The sequence below is a fragment of the Sceloporus occidentalis genome, unplaced genomic scaffold (assembly GCF_023333645.1).
Source record: "Sceloporus occidentalis isolate IW3139 unplaced genomic scaffold, rSceOcc1.0.p SCAF_71, whole genome shotgun sequence".
In the NCBI taxonomy this organism is placed as follows: domain Eukaryota; kingdom Metazoa; phylum Chordata; class Lepidosauria; order Squamata; family Phrynosomatidae; genus Sceloporus; species Sceloporus occidentalis.
Window position 1 is genome coordinate 3,394,687 of NW_028317051.1, and position 22,743 is coordinate 3,417,429.

The following is a 22,743-nucleotide window of genomic DNA, read 5'->3' on the forward strand; positions in this document are numbered from 1 at the left end:
ATCTTCTTTCTTCCATCCAGTTGTGGGAGCGTGAGGCCTGTCATTTCAGACCTCTGCTTTACTGCTCCCTCATCACTACGCGCCGGCAATTGATGCCGAGCGCCGGGACATGACGTAGTGATTAGGGAGCACGGAAGCCGAGATCTGAAGTGCCAGACCTCAAGCTCCCTAATGTTGGGCTAGTTAGAGGGAGGTCGTGATCTCCCCAACCAGCCCTGCTCATCAGGCGCCCGCTGATCAGGGCTAGTTGGGGAGATCACGATCTTGCACCTACCTCGGCGCGGCCCTGAAGACCGGCCCAGGGGAGGCGGCTTCTCCGCTTGCCCCTCCCCTAGAGATACGCTACAGTTTTAGGGGCTTCGTGGGGAATCGTGATTCTCCAGTCCGACTCAGTAAGTAAGTATACCCGGTGTATAAGACGACCCCCGACTTTTCAGAAGATTTTCATGGGTTAAAAAGTCGTCTTATACGCCGGAAAATACGGTATGTAGGGATTCCTGCCATCGATCATTTTAATTTATCTAATATAGCTGAATAAATTCAACACTATTAGGTTGGAGGGAGCAGCTATCTTTGTCTCTGAAAATGTAAAGGATGTCTTATGTGCAGAAGCTGATTTCGAGTAAAAAATAAATCCTTGCGTTTAATGGAAAATGTGGCTGGCAATGACCATTTTTCATATGGGCTGTACCTTGTCACTCCTATCGTTATGAAGGATAGTTTCTGTGTCGCATAGCATTTTCAGGTAAAGCCATCCTTCACAGCAGGTATGTTAGTTAATGTTATACATTGAAGAGGTGCTTGCTATTATGTAGTCTGGGTGCTTTTATTTGGTGAGTTTCAAAATGAAATCAATGTTTTGGCCCGTAATGGTTTTCCCCGGCTGTCATTATCTTTTGAGTTGTCATCTTCATGAATTTCTCTTGCTGAATTTCATGGTATTCATTTAGTATTTCATCCCTTTGATCTACTACTCTGAGGTACTGGATTTTTAACTAGTTGTTTGGGAGATGGCAAGCCTGATACATCTTTTACACAGCTTAATAGTTATTTGTTTCATCTAAAATTTCTGTTTGTGTTGATCTGTTGTGACAGAAACAGCTTGATGGCTCTGAAGGTCTTACTGAAGATTGCTTTCCACTTGTGCGCATCTAACATTTGCTAACACGTTCATACCAGTAGTTAGGTAGGGCCTTCTATCAAATGAAGACTCATCAGCACATTATTTCATACAAGTTACATAGGTGTTGATACAAGACCTATGCGCAATGATTACTACTGATTACAATTGTAAATCCTGGGCACAGGATGAAGAGGTGTCCGAGCTGATTGTAAAGGAATCCTATCTAATGAGCGGTGTGTGTGTGATCCAAAGGGCAGTGGTACGTGAAGCACCACTGGAATGGAATAAATAATTATGAGGTTTGTATTAGGTCCAGGTAACACCAATATGTAAGCATGTGAGAATTTAAGATGTCTGAAGGCATCCCATTGTAATTGTAAAGGTGATTCTCCACCTACAATTCAATTCTGCATTATACACCTTATGTGTATGCCATGTTGAATGCCCAAACCCTTCCAAGAAAAGGAAATGTTTCCCACATTCGTGTTTTTGTCTGGGAACACAATCCTCATGTGAAGGAAGACAGGCACTTGTAGGCTGTTGCGTACAAACAGAAAAAGCTTCTTAAAGGTGTCTCACTTTTTATGTGACTATAGGATTGAGGGGAAAATAAAATTACAGATCTGCTAAGTTTATTTGCTTAGAATACTAGAGAGTCCAATTAAGTTTTTTTTAAGTGGAACAACATCTTTAATCTACACAATAGAGATTGACCTCAGCTAGGAGAAGGGTCATGATATTAATATGATTAGGCATGTATGGTTTGTCTGTTTTTTTCTTTTGGAGCCCTTTTATTGATTTGATTCAAGATCTTTGAGAAGAGCTAGGGGTGAGATGTCATAGATCACTGCAACCTGATTTGGTTAGATGGAGTATACCTCACTGACATAGCCCTGGATATTTTTAATTCAAGCTTTGGGAACTACCATTATCATCCCTGTCTGTGGTTGTGGCACACACGTATCTAAGGTCTAATCAATGTCAGTTGGTGGTGATGTTTTCTTGACTCCCGTCAAGGTTCACGAATTGGTAGTCTAGATATAGTTGAAGGGACTCAGGAAAAGCTGGGTTACATGTGTACAGAAAACAAATGTTGGGTGATTAGTTGTTTTGAGAGTGGATTAAAGACTACAGGGATCGGCGTTGTTAAAATTTAATGAAACTGGATGGGTTTTTTTGTTGTTTTTTTAAACTGTGTCATTTTACTGGAGAAGTGGTAACTTGTGGGGGTATGTCAGTCAGGTGGTGTATGAACTGTACTGGCATTTGTACACTGCAGTCAGGAAATATCCCTACTGTGAGGTTTGCTAAATAACAAGATGGTCCCTCACAAGAACTTTATCTTGCCAAAATAAATGTAAAAGTGACAGGTTTTTTTTTTATTTCTTTCATTTTACTATGAATAATGTTTAAAATGTTTCTAAGCCTTCATTATTTTGGTGAGATATAACTTTCTTGTGCTGTGTGTCATAGTCAATAGAAATGTGAATAAAGAAACCCAGTGCATAAATATATAGCGTGAAACACTGTTAAAAACAGTGCCATAGGTAACAACTAGATTTATACAGAAATTAGCTTCCAATATTCAGAGAGAATCTGTTTTTACATTCTGTTGTTTTCTATATTCTGTAAGCTAAAACAAGCATACTTTTGACAAATGTCCCCTGCCCATCTTGAGTGCTCCTCATAGATGTTTTTTTTAACACTCGTAAATATGTATACTATTATGTACTAATATGGAATGCATATTACATAACCATATTCCTTTTCTAAAATAATTTTCCATTTTGTTGCATTTTCTTGTTGAAAACATTTTCGCAGGACCACTGAATCCTGTCTGTCTTCACTGCTTCACAGAATGGGGAGCCAGCTTTAAGCTCCTCTAATCACTCTCGTCACACCTCTCACACACCTTCTCTTATCACATTTACTGTCCATCGGATCTTAAAAGCTTTGCTGTTTCACATACAGGAGCATAAAATAGCAAGTGGAAGTGGCTGTAGGTAATCAGATTGCTGTGATGTAATACACATGGGAGGGTTTGGGAGGAATGACAGGACTACCTTTCTAGGCAACTGTAGTATTTCAATAAACTTTTAACAAAAGTTATGGTGGGTAAAGGTGATGGAAAACCCTTCCACTTAAAATTAAGGGGGTAGTAGAAGCATTATTTAACACTCATCTACAGACACCAGACAAACCAGAAGGCTTGTTTTTGCCTCAGAAATCTCATGGTGCTGCCACAACCACAAGGGATTCTGGGTAGGCGCATGCAAACAAGGTCAACCATGATCACCCTTTGCCTCTATATCCACTTTATACATGGATCGCTTGAAAGTAATTCCCCGCTGCACAAGACATCCTTTAGACCAAACCCGGGTAAGAGGTGCAGTAGCCAGATCACCACTCATGGACAGCTGTTTCGTCCTTTATGGGACTCGTCAGCATGCGGTTGTGATACTGGCTTAATACTTGAGGCTTGGGTAAGCACAAGAAATACCAATAAACTTTTAAACACAGTTTTTAAGCGACAGGGATCATTAAAAAGAAAAACAAAATGACAGCTTTCTTTTACTTCTCTCTACATGATGCAGAACTGGGGATATTTAAAGAGCCCCCCCCCCCCACACACACACATGGAGCAGCATACTAGTGTGTTCAAACACATTTATGGAGCCCTCCATACCATATATTTGATCGTCCTCTTAATATCATTAAATTTCATAGCATCGGCATTAATGTTCCCTAACCCTATTTATGAAGTTATCATATTACTTAAAGAACCACTGAGATCATTGGATAGCTGACACCTTTAGTTCCAGAATGACGTGCACTGCCTAAGACCCCTTGCGTTCCAGAATTACTGTAACTTACTGTAACTTGCTTTTGTTAGTCGATAAACTGGGTCTTCATAAAAATTCTGCATTACTGCCTTTACTTTATCATAAATAAAAACTTATGTAATGAAGGAGATTTAGGGAAACTAGATGTTCACTGCCACAAATTAAACTGATTGTTAAATTATAATTGTCTTATAAAACTGGATATAACATAAAATAGATGACTATATAAAGAGATGACCAAGTAATTTAAGATTGAGCACATGGGATATCAGTAACATAAACATTGTCAAGTTGTAGAAATATTCTTTATTGAAAATGGCGACACAATATGTACTACATGTATAGGTAAAGAAGAAGCATACCCTATTTGAAACAATCTCAAAAGCTTGGAACTTGTTTATGAAAAACCTAATCTATTCAAAGAGATATTTTTTATTTAACATTTCATCCAGGCTGGCAATAACAATGTATATTAACTAAGTTCCATTTTGTGATGAGTTTACCCCATGAGATGACAATAGTCAGATAATAATCTCCCAGATATTTACTCTGGAACAGCTGTACTGGACTCACTAGGACGTAGGTACTGAGTTTGGCAACATTTCACTGGTTGGCTTTCATCTATGTAAGGTGGCTGCCAATCTTAGATGATCTTGAAAGGAAATTGCTGCTAGTGACAAATGTAATCCAGTTTACACCAGCTAAAAGTTAATAATGACTCTCTCAGAACTCAGCAGTCTTTTCTCTAAATAAATGTTGCAGGGGAGTTGTGGTTTCAACTCCTTGGCTTCACTATACATTAAGGAGAACCATCCCCAGTGAGCATCTGTTGCAGGAAGAGCGTGTCTGCCTTAATTTATGCATAGTTATATCAGCAACATTTCTTCAATGTCTCATCACCTATTGAAATATACATTATACAGGGCCAGGTGAGCCCTTCTTGCTGGAGAAACTTTCCAGTGCTAGGTCTTCATAATAAATGATGAACTTGAAACTCCAACTGTCCTCCAACATTTATTTAGTGACTGCTGAGTTCCAATTGACGGGAAGTATTTTTCATGAAATCTGAATTACCATCTGTCTTATCCATATAAGAACTGCATTCATGACTCTGTAAACAACAAACAGACTATCTTACTCTTTGTTGTATGTAATAAGTTGTGAGTTAGCAAAGTGTAAATGTGACCAAACACACCAGTCATTTGTTCTGCTCAATGTGAGAGCACATATCCAATGTACATCAAACACATATAACTAACTACTGTAGCTATATCTCCAATCATTATAGCACCATAGTATGAACCATATGAACCAGCCAATCAGCTGCTTTGGCTTTTTGTGTTAGTAAACCACTAGTACCCCATGTCAATGTGGTTGGGTGATTTTTAGTAAGAACATGTCTTTTTCTTACTAAATCAGTAAGAACAATAGTAAAACATCAGTATGTCAGTTTTATTAGTCAAACCAGGGTGGAGCTGTTGATATAGTACATTTTATTACTGTGAAACTAATTGATAATAGTCGCAAACTTATATTTATTGAAAAACTATATAACATCAGTGCGGGTATAACTAACAACAATCTCCATGTGATGTACTTAATATCAAATAAATTAAAATTAACTGAAATATAAAAAATATAAATCAATTGCTGCAGTCATAAGATATTTACAAATAAAATATTGAAGAATATGTTGAATAAAACCAGGTGCTTGGTCTCTGTTTCACTAATCAAAAGGATTAAATTCAGTTCTAGACTGGTACTAAAAATTGGTTCTGGTGCTTTAAGGACAGCAGCCGTTTTTTGTGTGTGCAGCTGCATGTATCCAGCAGACGTCTGCATGCTAAAGGACTTTCCCCGCTGCCCAAATGGATATATCTGCCGGTGGAAGAAGCTCTTCGGCACCAACGCACTCACATTTGACTAGTGTGCCAGTTCAGACCTGATTAAATGTGTATTTCCTTCTAAACTTGGCCCGTCAAACTGTTCTTGAGAATGCAATTTACGTACGTCTGATCTAAGCATTTGCCTGCCATAAGTAAATTTAACTATGTAAGGATCTTATTGTGTAGAATAAAATAAAATATTGGTATAATCTCTAAGGCATTCGTGTTTTGTTTTTTTTGCAGTACCTCATATACTTATTTTTCATATGCCTTCTTTAGTCTCACTATCCATTAGTGAAACAAATTAGCACATATAAACACATATAAAGGTGCTTTAACTCATTATTCTTATAATTAGCGGTCAACTCACAAAATCTTAAACAAATGACATAGCTGAATACAAATCTCCGGTGAATGGCACCACGCAATAGAACAATAATTTCAAAGGTTGAATGGATGGCAACAGACAAATACCACATTTGAATACCTAACAGACAACTATAAAACGATAACGACAAATAAGGGATAGAGAAGCACACTCTGCAAAACCTTCGTCATCACTTAGTGAACTGCATACATTGGGTTTCAAAAGTGGTGCTAAATGAAAATAGAAACAACAATACCCCAAGAAATCATGTTATGACCCCAAGAATCCAGCATATGCAGATGAGCGTTACAATAAAGGCACAACAAAAACATGAGAAAGAGTCAGCTTAACACATTCTGACATCCTTTGGTTTGTGTGTACCAGGTCCTCCAACATAGGGGTGGACTCCATCCTGGCAATACATTTGGCAAGTGCTGAAATGTGATGTGTTTTCCAGTACAAGAGAACAAGCAATTAACAACTGTCTTTACAGGGTTTATTATATTTCATCAGCAGTGTGGGGGTACCATGTTGAACTGCTTCTGGGGATGCAACAAATTTGTCTTTCTTCCATTGAGATTTCATGGTCTTGTAGGGTCCTACGTCACCTTTCTAGCTGCTGTGGGATTCCTGTTCCACAGTCTAATGCAATAAGGTGTTTTATGACACTGTGATTAACTTATACATTAGGTATAGAGAACAACACAAGCTTCTGAACTCATACTGCAGGTTCATGTAACATTGCTGTACCATCTAATGTATCGGTTTTGTCAATTTGGTGTTGTCATACCCCTTGAATATACTGTATGTGTTGTAAGAAGCGCTGCGTAAAAATGGCTCAGTGAGGCTGTTTAGGCAGCATAGGTGGCACAGGCAGGCTGTTTAGGAGACAAGATGTTTAGGAACAAAGATTTAGAGACATATCTATAGACACAAACAGTGGATTAGAAAGCCATTGACTGCTCAATAGGATTACTGCTTTTCCCTTGTACAAACATGGTATATTTAGGGGGGTAGAAAAGGGAAAAAAACTACAAAAAAAAGTCAGGGGGCATCTGACAAGTTTCCACAAAACTCCATGAAAGTTACTCAGCTAACAGAATGTCCACACAGGACAAGCCCCTCTGTGGTGATATACCTTCCTTGGTCACACCCTTTAATGGTCACACCTCTTCCTGGTTTAGCCCCTCCCTTGTGGTTACACCCAGTCATTTCTATTTTTCAGTATTTGTAGCAATAAAAACACAACTTTTAATTTGTGGTTTTTGCACATCACATAAATATTTTTATTAGATAAATATTACATAATATTGGCAGCAATTGATATATTTATTGCCATAAATAAATATGACATCAAATGCCCCCAAACAGCTAATCAGTGCTATCATAACACCCAAACAGTCTGTCTGTGCAATCTTTGTCACCAAACAATTGGTCTGTGCCATCATTGGCCCCAAACAGCTTGTTTGTGCCTTCTTTACCCTTTGCAACATACACTCTGGCACACATACGTAAACACACTTTACCCAAATTTACACATGTTAACACACAGCCACATGCTTACACATACATCCATACTACTTACTTACCCTACACAAAACTTACACATCTATGTTAACACATAAATGTTTACACATTAATGTTTATACATACAAACACTTTCACATAGACATTCATGCTCACATACAATTATGCATGCACATTTAGGCTCACATACACTTATATATACACATTCCTGCTCACACACACTTATATATATATATATATATATAGATATTCATGCTCACACACTTATACATAGACATTAATGCTCACATGCACATAAACATACATACCCCCTTACTGTCCCTGCTCCTGCAGATCCTCAGTTTGTGCATGAGTGCCCAATGGGTCAATCCACCCCTAATAATGCACATACATACCATTCTTGCCAGGAATCTTGTGTGAAAGTAGCATAAGGCTAGATGGCAAACTCACAGGTAGAGCTCTGAACTCCTGTTGTGTCTGTATGTGTTAATGTATTTTTGTTATGTATGTGTTAACCACTCCATTTAAATTGTACAGCACTGCGTAATTTGTTGCTTTATAAATAAAAGGTATTAATACTAATAATGCATACATGTACAACGATATGCCTAATAAGTATATCCACATGTATTCATGCAGAAATATCCATTCACACGCACCTGCATACACGCTGACTGGCATAAACACAGATTCCAGCTCCTATCTACAAAGTATCTCTCTCTTCTTATAGCTACAGGTTGATGACTGAGGTATCCTGACACATTAAATCTGACCTCTGTCTTTTACAATTAATAATTTTATTTAGCAACTCTTAAAATGATACTGTGTATTGGGCCTTTTATTCAGCTCCCTTAAATGTGAGTTAAAATGTTGTCATGCTTGTCTCTTGGCAAAACCTGGGATTGATGAGTTGTTGCCTTAGAAATTAAAAAAAAAAAGTTTTGCATTCTTTAATGTTATGACTAAATTTTATTGAAGTCTTGTTTAAGAAATTTGTAACTTAGCAAATTTTACAAGCAGCTTTTGTTTAGCGCTATTGATTTCTTTCATTCAACCAAATAATCTAGTTTTACAGACTCCATTGCTGAGAACCATGCAAAACATACACCAATCAGCCCTAACATTATGACCACTGACAGGTAAAGTGAATAACACTGATAATCGTGTTATCATGGCACCTGTCAGTGGGTAGAATATATTAGGCAGCAAGTGACTATGTCATTCTCAAAGTTGATATGTTAAAAGCAGGAAAAATGGTGTAAGGATCTGATTGACTTTGACAAGGGCCAAATGGTGACGGCTAGACAACTGGGTCAGAGCATCTCCAAAACTGCAGCTCTTGTGGGCTGTTCCTGCTCTGCAGAGGTCAGTACCTATCAAGAATGGTCCAGGGAAGAAAGAACAGTGAACCAATGACAAGGTTCCCGGCTGCTGCTCATCTGAGGGGTACCACCACGCCGGCACGCCTCCAGAAACGATGCGCGCGGCAACTGTGGCATCGGGACTTGATGTCAAATCCCGGCACACAACACTGAAGCCACGCCCACCGTCTTCCGCGCTCTCTGCACCGGAAGGACAGGACCCAGAAGAACAAGAGGAAGTACGAAGAACGAAGAGGAGGAGGAAAAGTGACAGTGACAGAGGAAAGGTAGGACAAGATTCAGGGAGAGTAGATTAGTGAGTGTGTGAGAGTGATGGGTGTTATGCTGAATGTTTGTGAATGAGGGTTTTAGATAGCATGGATGTGTAAGTGTGGGGGGGATAGCATGGCATAGGGGGGCTGTAATCACATTCCTTTCATTCCCAGATTCCAGCATGTAGTGGCTGCCGAGGCATGATAGGAGTGTGATTGCTGTCATCAATTATTTTTTTGGTCCAACTTTGGTGTTAACACTTTTATTGGACAGAATATTTCAATAACAGTATTAATATATATATATATAATTGCAAACAGCAATCACACTCCTATTTAGCATGTATCTTAGTGTATAATGTTAGCTTAAGTGTTTGTAAATGGTGCACGTGGGAGAGCTTGATCTTAGCATGTGTCTTAGTGTATAGTGTATAGTGTTAGTGTTGTATGATGTTATCGACAATTTTTATGTATATCGGCAGCAGGGTATATTATAAGTATATATCCGCAGCATGGGCTAATATCAATATATATCTGCAGCAGGGGTTAATATTAATATATATTGGAAGCAGGGTGTAATATTTCTATATATCGGCAGCAGGGTCTAATATTTATATATATATATATATATATATTGTCAGCACGGCTAATATTAAAGAATGAAAAATAACTAAGTACATATTATGTAGTTAAAGATGCACGTCTAACGTGTGTGTGTGTGTGTGTATATATATATATATATATATATATATATATATATATATTAGTGTACCGTTTTATAATCGGCCCCCCTACTTTTGTCCCTGGCCCCCCATGTGCCCCCCCTAAATATGAAAGCTGGAGACGCCACTGCATAGAACATCTGTATTTTAATTGATGCCTTCAGTATAACACCCAAACCAAAGCTACAACTCATTTATAGCTATGTGTGGTAACCATGGCTGGATTAAGGAGCTTTGGGCGCTGGAGCAATTACACGGGAAGGACCCTCTCTCTGGAATTCCTGCATCTTAACAATCACTTTTCCCCTTTTTCTCTGCTTTCTGCCTTTTGCAGTCATTTTTTCTTTTGTTCTATAATTTCCTAACTCTTTGACAATTTCTTATTTCATAATTCTTTATTTTCACCTTACTTGCTGACATCTTTTCCTCACTTTTTCCCTTGTTTCTTTTATCTTGCTCTTGTTGATGTCAGGGGTCAGAGGAGAATGGGCAGACTGGTTTGAGATGACAGAAAGGCAACAGTAACTCAAATAACCACTTGTTACAAGCAAGGTATGCAGAATACCATCTCTGAACGCACAACACGTCGAACCTTGAAGCAGATCGGCTACAGCAGCAGCAGACCACACCGGGTGCCACTCCTGTCAGCTAAGAACAGGAAGCTGATGCTACAATTTGCACAGGCTCACCAAAATTGGACAATGGAAGACTGGAAGAACGTTGCCTGGTCTGATAAGTCTCGATTCCAGCTGAGACATTCAGATGGCAGGCTCAGACTTTGGCATATACAACATGAAAGCATGGATCCAGCCTACCTTGTATCAACGGTTCTGGCTGGTGGGGTAGTGTAATGGTATGAGGGACATTTTCTTGGTACAATTTGGGCCCCTTAGTGCCAATTGAGCATCGTTTAAATGTGACAGCCTACCAGAGTATTATTGCTGACCATGTCCATCCCTTTATGACCACAGTTTACCCATCTTCTGATGGCTACTTCCAGCAGGATAATGCGCTATGTCACAAAGCTCACATCATCGCAAACTGGTTTCTTGAACATGACAATGAGTTCACTGTACTCCAATGGCCTCCACAGTCACCAGATCTCAATCCAGTGGAGCACCTTTGGGATGTGGTGGAACTGGAGATTTGCATCATGGATGCGCAGCAACTGCGTAATGCCATCATGTCCATATGGACCAAAATCTCTGAGGAATGTTTCCAGCACTTTGTAGAAAGTATGCCACGAAGAATGAAGGCAGTCCATGAAGGCAAAAAGGGGTCCAACCCGGTACTAGCAAGGTCTAAGCAATAAAGTGGCCAGTGAGTGTATATAACTGTGCTAAACTTAATTATGTTAAATGATCCATGTCAATGAAATAAAAATATATGTCATTATTTCTAATGTAATGTATTAGTAATGTATAAGACTCTACAGGAAAAAGAGTTGGATCTTCAGTGGGATATTATTTTTATTATATTTATTTTATTCCACTTTAGAACCAATGTCCTGAGACTTGACATAAATAGGTGAGATGTGAGTGCCTGCAATGCGGCTGGATAATTATCTGAAATTATAGGAGGACTTGTAGGAGGATTTTATTAAGCCACAATTTGTAAAACCTTTAAAAATAATGTTTTATTTTCATAAGCAAAGATTTTAATTTCCAAACTTGGTGGTGAATCATAAAGCATAATGAAATAAAGCTATTGAGCTAGGGCCTTGCTTAAATAAACATCATTTCCCAGTACAATTCTTTTTTGTAATACTGTGCAGAAAGCTGTTAAAATAGATACACTGGAAGATAGATTTTTTTCAAGACTTTATAATAATTCTTCAACCATGCTTGGTCCAATATTACTATTAACCCCTTTGAATGCTGGGCCTTTTATAGAAGACCAAGCCAATTTTTTTAATCTTGTTATAATTATATTTAGGTGACAACTGTATGAACCAACATATTTTCTCCACTATTTCCCAATATATACAGCAAAGCAAATAAGCAAAGTAACATACCACATGACTGACACAGCCCCAAGTGTCGATAACATCATAGAACACTAACACTAACACTATACACTAACACTAGACACTAAGACACACGCTAAGATCAAGCTCTCCCACGTGCACCATATACAAACACTTAAGCTAACATTATACACTAAGATACATGCTAAAACTAAATACTGACCCAAACGCTATCACCCATGCACTCATGCTAATACTATACACTAACACATGCATTCTAACAGTATATGTTAATAGAATATGAATATGAGAATGATCAAATGGTGCAAGAATTTGCAAAATTAATTAAGCAAGCTCCACATTTAGATTACAACATGTTGTGTATAATATCCACATTGCAAAAGAAATACAGGGTTCTTCTTAGGCGAGTTGAGGTCAATTCAGTGGTAGAACTTTGTTGTAGCTCCACCCACTCATGTCTTTCAATGCTAGATCCATTTTATATACTTAATTTTTATACTTTATCATTTCAGAGGTAAATCTTGGTTCAAAAAATGTTGCTAAATATAAAGAGCTTCTGTTATTGCAGTAAGATGCTCTTGTTTGGTCAACGGGGTGAGATTGTACACCTTGCCAAGGTACAAGATGGTTCCAGACACTTACAATATTTTTAAAGAATTCCACACAGTACAAAGAATTCTGGAGCTCAATAAACAGTTTTCTACAATAACATAGCATTTCTTTCTGATACTATAAAAATGTTGATGACTAGAAATCGTCATACTGAATGTGGACCAGGAATGTGTGCGTCTATACGTTAAACAAACACATTTTGGTGTTGGCAAGCCAATGTTATGTGCTAATTAAAAGGATGCATATACAAGAAATTTAGGCCAGAAAACAAAGTTGGCACAGGAAATCTACAGCAAAAGATTAAAGTTAGAATTTTCTATGATATATGTGTGTATATCTATATCTATATTGCAATTTCATCCATCTTTTCAGAGCTGCCTGGACAATACTAGGGTGAAAGGGTTACTTTAATGGTTTCTGTATAAAACACTGATTAACTGCTTTGTTTCCAGACTTTACCATGTTTGCTGCCAGCAGTTCAATCGCAGTTGGTCCAACTCTGTTTTCTGGCAAAAAAAATTGCGGAGTCAGTCAATATGGGATCTTTTTAACAGATGATGTGATGCATAAAATTTAGCAGGCCTTGTGGCTGACTTTCCTGACCACATTAAAAAAAACTATCCATTCATAGATAAAGATACAAATACAGGGTGTGCGATAGAGAGTCAGAAAAGTTAAATCCGTAAGTATCTTGTGTGATTGCTAACAGCTGTGGCGGGATGTCTGCAGTGAAAGACATGTGGCAGATTGGCAGAGAAGATACTTCCCATTTCAAAAGTGAACCTGGAAAACTAGTAATTAAGTTGACTTTTCTTCACCAGAAAGCAGGGCGGGATTTTTGAATAGGTAGACTTAGCAATTCTCCTGAGTGCCAAATTAGGAGGGTGCGATGGCAGTGGTTTGTTGCTTTGAACATAGCCAGCCTAACCACAGAACTTCCAGATGACCGGGTGCTTTAATTGGCATGGACAGCAGAGACAGGAAAACATTGACTAGCTCTCCAACCACCCCTGATCTTGCTGGGGTGGCACCTACACGCTCTTTAGAGAAAAGTATGGATTTAAAAAAAAGTTCTAACCTCAGTTTTAATCACCAGCTGACACAGCTTTTCTGAGAGTTGAGATTTAGGATTTAGTAAATTTAACAGATCTGTTTTAATAGAAAAAATATAGATTAGAGGAGAGGCCTAGAAAGTAATACCTCAGGTAGTAGTTTGACATGCTGTCTAAATACTATAACTTTACAAAATGGTGGCTCTTTCCAAATGAATTGATTGTGTGTACTAAAAAATTTAAAACATGTCAACTTTTAATCATTTACTATAACGATGATTATGACAATGAGTATTATTATGCTGGCAGAGTAGTTTGCAGAAGATGGTCTATCATAAGGTTTTATGCAGGAAAATCATCCTTCCATGTGGCTTTGGATAGTACTATGTCAGATCCTGTTGGTGGTAGCCAGGAAGGCAATGGCATTGTGATTAATACACACGAGACAACATTAGCAACCTACCCCTCTAGCTGATGGCACAGGAATTAAAGGATATTTAGTCTACAGGAGAGTGCTGGCGGTGAAAACAGATATTGCTTACCAAGCCAGAAGTGAACTGCTACAGACTAGGACAGTCTTTGTATTAAGCATTGAGTTACCTGGGCGTACCTGTTTCTAGGGGCTTGTCTCGTTATACTTTGCTGTGCAGACACATGCCTCAATTAAACTGACTTTAAAGTCCTCCTGACCCTATCACAAACAAGGTTAAATATACCACGCCATGACAAACACTGATTTACTTCACATTGAGGGGGAGCTAAAGGACCCGTATTGCTTGGCATGCTGTTTACAAGTGTCATTAACCTGTTTTCTTTCAGTTCCAGGCCAAGCAAGAACAGAATATAAAATGAGACCAAGCAGGAAAATGGCCAACAATTTACACATAAATTTAATATATATCCAGGTGTAAGCAGTGCTACTGGCCAATTACACCTATTCTTGTTATTTCAGATATTGTCTTAGTTTCTATTGATTTTCACATTCAAAAATGTAGAGCCTGTAAGTTACCTATATGTCAATAAAAACAATTTATTTTGCTCCCGTCAATACTTTCCCATCTCTCTTATCACCTAGGATTTAAGACCAAATTTATAGGACAGTGCACGACACACAGAAGAATGGTATGTACTGTGAGGCATATGCTAGACACATGGGACATATGCTAAATAAATGTTCCAATCTTATTCTTTTGTTTTTTCCATTTCCAGTCTAACTTGATTTGCCAGTTTTATTGTGTTACCCTGAAGTCTCTCCTTAAATTATATCTGGTTATTTGGGGCTGTTTTGTTCTACGCAAGTTATGATGCCAGACAAGATAACGTTCATTTTATGGACACTGAGTGGTTGTTTCCTGTACAGGGAGGGTCCTCACTTTATTACATGGTAACTTATGCAGGACAGGAGGCCTTTTTAGCTGAAAGGATACTTACACGGTAACAAGAACCATTTAAACGTGTTTGAGTAAAGAACTGATTTCCATCTCAGTGTCGAGAAGCTATAATTCCCTTCTTTTGATGCAAGATGTAAAACAAGACTATTTTTTCTCCAACACCAAGTATATCTGTAAAATAATCACTGTGTCTAGGTTGTATCTGGATCGCTTAGTGTGCATACAGTCAGCTTGTTTAGTATAGTTGTTGGGATTTTTGTATTTGGACTGACAGTTGAACAACATGGCATGATTTATTTCAGAACAATTACTAAAGTTACTTTTAAAGATCTAATAGACAAGTCATATGTATACCCCAAGATGTAGTATGTCCATCATTAAAATGTACTGTAATGGTTTATTATACACTGTGCAGCTAGATATACAAAGTACTTTATTTACATTCTGGCGATCTTAGCGTCCCTTCATAAAAGTGTGGCCGCAGTCTTGTGCTGTCTAACGATGCTGGAAATAGAGAACACAAAAATTACTATATTATAATTGTATAATAATAATATTTATAATCATTTTATAATTTAGTAATTTATCCAGACAGTGATTCTGCACTAAGAAAATACTGGGACTAAACAGTGCATTATTCTACTTAGCCCTTCTTGCTTGAAAATCCCTCTGGGGTTCACCCTTCATAATGCATAGTCTGTCATCTTAAATGTTATCATATTTCTCCACCCAATTCATTCCAGGACAATGCTGTTTTGTAAATAATTCAGAACTATGTGTTTTTGTTGTTTTTATTTGCAATACATCTTATGCATTTTCTCATTGAAAGTATGGAGCAAGGACTCTGATCTTTCTCAGTCGAAATATTACAGTTTTTTTTCTCCTGTTCTTTTTCCTACAAAATCTTACTTTTCCACGTGATTTGAACTTAGGACCACCTAAGAGCTCTATAAATCTACTAGGCCCTGGTATGGTAAGGCTATAGCAACAACACCTAAAGAGGAACTTCCACTGTTTTTTCTCCATGTCATATTTGTATTTTCAAGATAGGTTTTTGTTAATTGAAGCAGAAGGACAGGAAAACTTACGTAAAATTTTGCATTGGTGTCCCATAGCTCCTGTTTTCCTGATTTCCTATTTTCTACGGTTGTATGTCCCCTTTCCTAGTTGAACTTTGAATCCAAAGTATTGTTGCAAATACATGGCTTGTTTAGGACATTTAATGCCATTTCAGAGACAAAAATAACTCATGCTCGTGTCATGCAATCAGGTGTCATGTTCAGTTCCCCAAGAGAATTCCAGGTCAGTATGACTACTAACTAGCATTCAAAGTCATTCATTCATCATATCAATATTATAATGGTACTAGAACGAAAAACACCACCTATCCCAGACAAGTGTGAATTGTTGGGAGTATTTAATTATTGTATCCACTAGAGCAGGGGGCGTCCAACCTGTGGCCACCCAGCTGCTGCAGGACTACATCTCCCATAATGCTCTTTCAGCTAAGGGGCTGGCTGAGCAGGATGGGAGATGTAGTCCTGCAGCAGCTGGAGGGCCGCAGGTTGGATGCCCCTGCACTAGAGACCAGTCAATTAAAACAATGGGAGAAACCGGGTATCAACTTTATAAAGAGCAAGCATGGTGAAAAACGTGGCTTATCATAGCTTTGTGCAGTATCTGGAAGGTTCACAAACAGAGTGTGTTCACATGTGTTCCTGGATCTGTAAGGTTTCTGGAGATCCTTTTCCAAAATAATAAAAGGTATATACAACTCCAGCATAAAACTTTAAAGATTTATTGTATCCATTTAAAAAATCATGAAAAACATCCAGAAACAAACATTGACATGGCCAGGGCCGGCCCGACAATGGAGCCGAGTGGCGCAGCCGCTCCAGGCGGCACTTTGCCGCCCCAAGCCCTTTTTTTTCTTTCTTTCTAAAGCGAAAGAGAGAGAAAGGGGCGCCGAGTGGTTTTCGCTTACCAAGCTGTCAGTACCCGCTCAGTGCCCCTCTCTCTCTCCTCTGCGGCGAGTCTTCCTGTTAGGTCTCGGTGCTGGCTTGTAATGCTGAGTGCCGGAAGATTTCCGGCGCTCAGCTTTACAAGCCGGCACCGAGACTGAACAGGGAGATTCGCCGCAGGACTGCTGAAAGGTAAGTGCAAGGCGGGGGAGGAAGGGTAGATAATATGGGGGGGGTAGATAATGGGGGGGGCGGCAGGGACGGAGGGAGAGGAAGGGTAAAAAAGGGGGGGGGCGGCATTTTAAAATTCGCCCCAGGCGGCATTTTGCCTTGGGCCGGCCCTGGACATGGCACGCCAATAATCCCAAGAGGTATAAATATTACTTAGAAACATAGGAAGATAACAAAAGAGAAAATTTGTGTGGTGGGGGTACCATTTTAACACCAGCTTAGCTCAATATATGTAACTCAGTATGCAATATGTTCTAAGGATCATCCTAAAACCCCGTGGCTCTGTAATACCGATTAAAAGTCCTTCAAATGCATTTACAATCATTATTGCCGACACCGGAGACCTTCAGGTTTATATATTGTAGATTGGAGTAAATACCTGTGGATATTCAGAGCTACTCTATATTTAAAGTCCTCCCATATATTTTACTCAGTAACAATATAAAGTCATACACTGCGTTAACTTTATAAAAAGAAAAAGTACAAATAAGCACGAGGAAATAAAGAACATTGTGGCGAATTTCCAAACGATGTGATTCGACAGCATAATAAAAACACATATTGATTAAAGTGCAGATATTGACATATTTTTATGCAATTGCAGGCTTTGCCATAAACATATTCAATGCACCGCTATTATCATATGAACATAGCAATACATATGTATACAATATTAGTCACTTTCCCAGTGCTGTACAATCTGGAGTTCCTAATGTTAGCACAGCAACTGTGGTTAGGGCCTCTGGGTCAATACCTTGAAATTCCCCAGATGTAAAAAAAAAAACATCCATTACAGAAGATTGGTGGTTTTATGCATCTTGTAGCTGTTGTATTGAAACGAAATAACCAAAACCAGAAGCAACAAAGTGCGCAAAAATGTGGCCGCTGAACAAAGTTACATTTATTCAAAATTAGGAGAATATTAGCTTGTCTGACTTTCTCCTCTGGTTAGTTTTGGAATATATCAGTCTGACATGTTGCTGCACTTGAAATTGATGGAGTTCTACCTCTCAGAAGCAGTCCTGTTTTTAATAGAAGGGGTATTAAAGTTTATGTTCCAATATTAGAAGTTTGTCGTCTAATGAAATTTCCTGATGCGTCACTGGAATTGGTGTACTGTTCTTTGGTCATTAGCTTTCTGTTAAATATGGGTTTGTGTGCAGCTGACTTGAACTATGACGAGGAAAAAAAATATTTACTTGGAATATCCTTATAGATTTTCAAACAGTCAAAATACTTTGGTAAATGGCATTTCAAATTACTTACAATTACGTCACATACTTCAATTTATTAACAAAAGTCACTTTTTTTTCAGGAAACTGTGACACTAGACAATGTGACAGTTCGCGTTTAGTATGTGCCTTTGTATTCAAACTCTATATTCGAAGATTTTTAACCCCTTAAGGACAATGGGCAGCCCCTAAACCCATTGAAAACAATGCATTTTGAGCCCGTACATGTACGGCTTTGTCATTAAGGGGTTAAATTTCTTTTCAGAAATAGTAACATAGAAACTTGAATCTGATGGCAGATAAGAACCACCTAGTCCGCCAATTTTTTTCTGATGTAAGAGTCAGATCTTAGTCAGTCCTTGATCTTGTCTTAAATTCGAGATACCTTTATGTCTATCCCATGTATGTTTAAACTCTCACACTGTAATAGCTTCTACCACTCCTGATTGGAGGCTGTTCCATCTATCTACCACCAGGGCCGGACTGGGACTGAAAAGCAGCCCTGGAAACATTTGGAGAGCAGCCCCATATAGTTTATCTCGCGATTGAGCTCTTATACCCACACGCACCCCTTATACATACCCGAGTCACACTATTTGCCGTACAAATAACTATAAAACATTCTTTTTATCATATTATTTGTATTAAAATACCAGAAAGCAAAACTGTTAAAAGGCCCTAATAAATGAAATATATTACACATAATGGAATCAAAACATTTACTACTCCAAACATTTTTAGATTGAGACATTTTTTGTTTTTGTTTTTATTTCCTTTTATTTGCCAACCTGCCAACAGCCCCTTCTACCCCCTTTTTATTTTCTTTTGCACAGAGCCCCATGTCAAGGAGCTTTCAATTACTTAAGTTAATAGAACCTGATTAAGTTAGTAGAATCTGATGTCTTTTCGTATTGCAGGGTACATCCAGAAAACAAACACAGATCAATTCTGGTGGAGTGCCAGACATCTGCCCCAGGCTTGCCACTCTGCCCCCTTTTAACTCCCTATATGCCCCTTTGCCTCCAGAAATGCCTTATACCCCCTATATGCCACTCTGCCATATAGGGGGTTAAAAGGCATTTATAGAGGCAGAGTGGCATATAGGGGGTTAAAAGGCATTTATAGAGGCAGAGTGGCATATAGGGGGTTAAAAGGCATACCATGGGCACTCCAGAAAAGCCGTATACCCTCCTATATGCCACTCTGCCCCATGATATGCCTTTTAACCTCCTATATGTCCCTTGTCCTCCAGAAATGCTTTGTAGCCCCTATATGCCACTCTGACTCCAGAAATGCCTTATACCCCTATATGCCACTCTGGCATTTAGGGGGTTAAAAGGCATATCATGGAACAAAGTGGCATATAGGGGTAAAAGGCTTTTCTGGAAGGAGAGTGGCATATAAGGCATATCAGGGAGGCAGAGTGGCATATGGGGGGCATAAGGCTTTTATATAAAAAAATATTATACAGTTTGTTAAAAAAATAAATTTGTTTATTTACCTTCTACTTCTTCCACTTTGGGGCTTTTTCATCCTGGCCTCCGTCCTCTGGTAGCTGCAGGCCGCCGTTTTCTATGTTGACAGGATGTCAGTGACACGACATCCGGTGCTCCAGCAGTCTGAGTGTGAGGGGGCGGAGCTTTCACCCCTCACGCTCCTCCCATCACTATGCGGCCATCAGATTAATGGAAATTTAATGGAAACGGCCGATGCGTGCTGACACCGCCGGCCGGAGCTACTTTAATTCTTATATGCCGGATCGGCTTGCCATATAAAGTAGAATAAAAAAAGTATTAAAGTAGCTCCGGCCGGCGGTGTCAGCACGCATCGGCCGTTTCGATTAAATTTCCATTAATCTGATGGCCGCATAGTGATGGGAGCAACATGAGGGGTGAAAGGTCCGTGCGAGGGGGCGGGGCTTTCACCCCTCACGCTGCTCCCATCAGTAGGCGGCCATCACACACGGCCGCTGAGTGCTGATGCCGCTGGCCGGCGCTGCTTTAATACTTTAATAAAAAAAGAATTGAAGTAGCGCCGGCCGTTTAGATTAGATTTCGGGCAGCCGCCCGGCCTACGAATCTGCCGGCCCACCGGGAAATTTCCCGGTATCCCGGTGGGCCAGTCCGGCCCTGTCTACCACCTTCTCAGTAAGTAAAACTTCCTTACATTACATGTAAACCTTTGACCCTTTAGTCTTAGAATATAAGTTCTTGTTTGAACATTTCTCCTCCTTTGAAATAAACTTCCCTTGTGTACTTTGTTAAATGCCTTTTAGTATTTACATACTTCTATCGCATCTCCTTTATTTTATTTTCTCCATGCCTTCCATGCTAGCACACAACCATTGAAATGCCTGCTTAAATACAACTAACTATACATTAGATGGAACAAGTAAATGTTTACATGAAGGTCGTATTTATAACTATTCGATGGCCAGTTTTGGTAAGTCACTGCCTAAAATCTTCGAAATTTGAAACAGGCTGAACATCACTCCACTGCTCTTGTTTTATTTATATATTTGTACCCAATTATTGAGGTTATATATATATATATATATATATATATATATATATATATATGTCTCTGTATTGTCGCTGTATTTCTTTTATTTAATGTATTGTATATTTTTTTGTCTTTGTATGAAACATATTGTTTTTACATTTATCCAAGCGCTGTGTCTTGTTTTCAGTTTGTGTTTATCTTTGTAGGCTTTCTCTACCTGTTGAAGAACGTGTACTATTCAAGACTAGCAGCTTTGCCATTTATTGGTTATGATACCAGTTTATTGTTTATATACACTTTTTTTGATTTAAACACACAAGACTGGTAATTATTATTGATTATTTTGGTTTTTTTTCACTTATTGGTGTGTGGGTTTGGCTCTTGATCATTCCCCCCCATCTGTGTGTTTTTTTCTTTTGGGTAATATTAAGCACTATATTTTTTGCTTCTAGCACCTAAGTAAGGTTTACTATTTTGTATATACCTGTAATTCATATTTTTGTTCCTCATACTAATTAAACATTTGAATGAAATCAGTTCCTTTGTCCATTCCTCATATATGAACATCCTTCATTAAAGCAAGACTCCTTAACTATGATATCAATCGGTCAACTAGGCCAAAGATACTTTATGACATAATCATAAGACTGATGTATGGAAAAATAAAAAGGTTTAAGCAGCTTCTGTCAAGAGCATATTATGGCATATGTCATTTAATTCATACTTTTTGTTGATCCAAGCCTGTGAAATCAGTAATATTTTCTCCACTTATGCTTGGGAAAGATTAAAAGGGTGACAGATGGGGTTGGAGATTGTATTGTAAATATGATTTGTTTATCTCTGCATTCATCCCCTATAGCAGATGAAGAGAATGTTCTCTGTAGTATCTGATTTTGCATTCTCTAAAATTCTTCAACACATGATCAACCCATTTACCAATTAAAATGTTACTTCATCTATACCAGGAAAGATAATGTTTCTACTTTTATTGGTCATTTGTTTTACTCCCCAACATTTTTGCCCTGATGCAAATCAGTGCGTTATGTGTTTAGATGGTATCTGGGACATGTCTGACTAACACATACAGTATTGCTTATAAAGTTTGTATTACTATTTCCTTAGAAATATGTTTTAGCAGTTAATATTTGAACCTATGACAAGAATTAGAGGGTGATGCTGCAATTAGCATTGTAAATACCTTTTACTAGGATATATAAATAGTGAATTTGTAGAGGAGGGAAATTAGTGTAGTCCATGTATGCTGTTCAGGTTAACTATGACTTCCCAGGTCCTCGTGTGCTACTTTGCTTTGTGCTGAACTTAGCATGTCAATGTTTGCCTATGTTCTGTAAATTGTATGCCTGTGGCCCTCCTACAAAGCAACCTCATATTTTATGCATGGAGATGCTAGTGTTTTTTTGTGACTAATGGCACCTAGACTTTAAATCAGCCCTGGTCCTCAAGGTCTGAATTACTTTTAAGTCAAGCAGGGGAGGGCTGGCAAGATTCAGCATGAGGGGCTGCCAAAAGCACGTTTGGAATACAGCATGCTCAATGTGTACTATCCATTCTTATCCAAATCACATTAACAAAATTGAAAAACACAGAAAAGGAATACAGAATGAGTCGGGAAAATGAATATATTCCAAAAGCTTGTTACTGTAGACATCATGA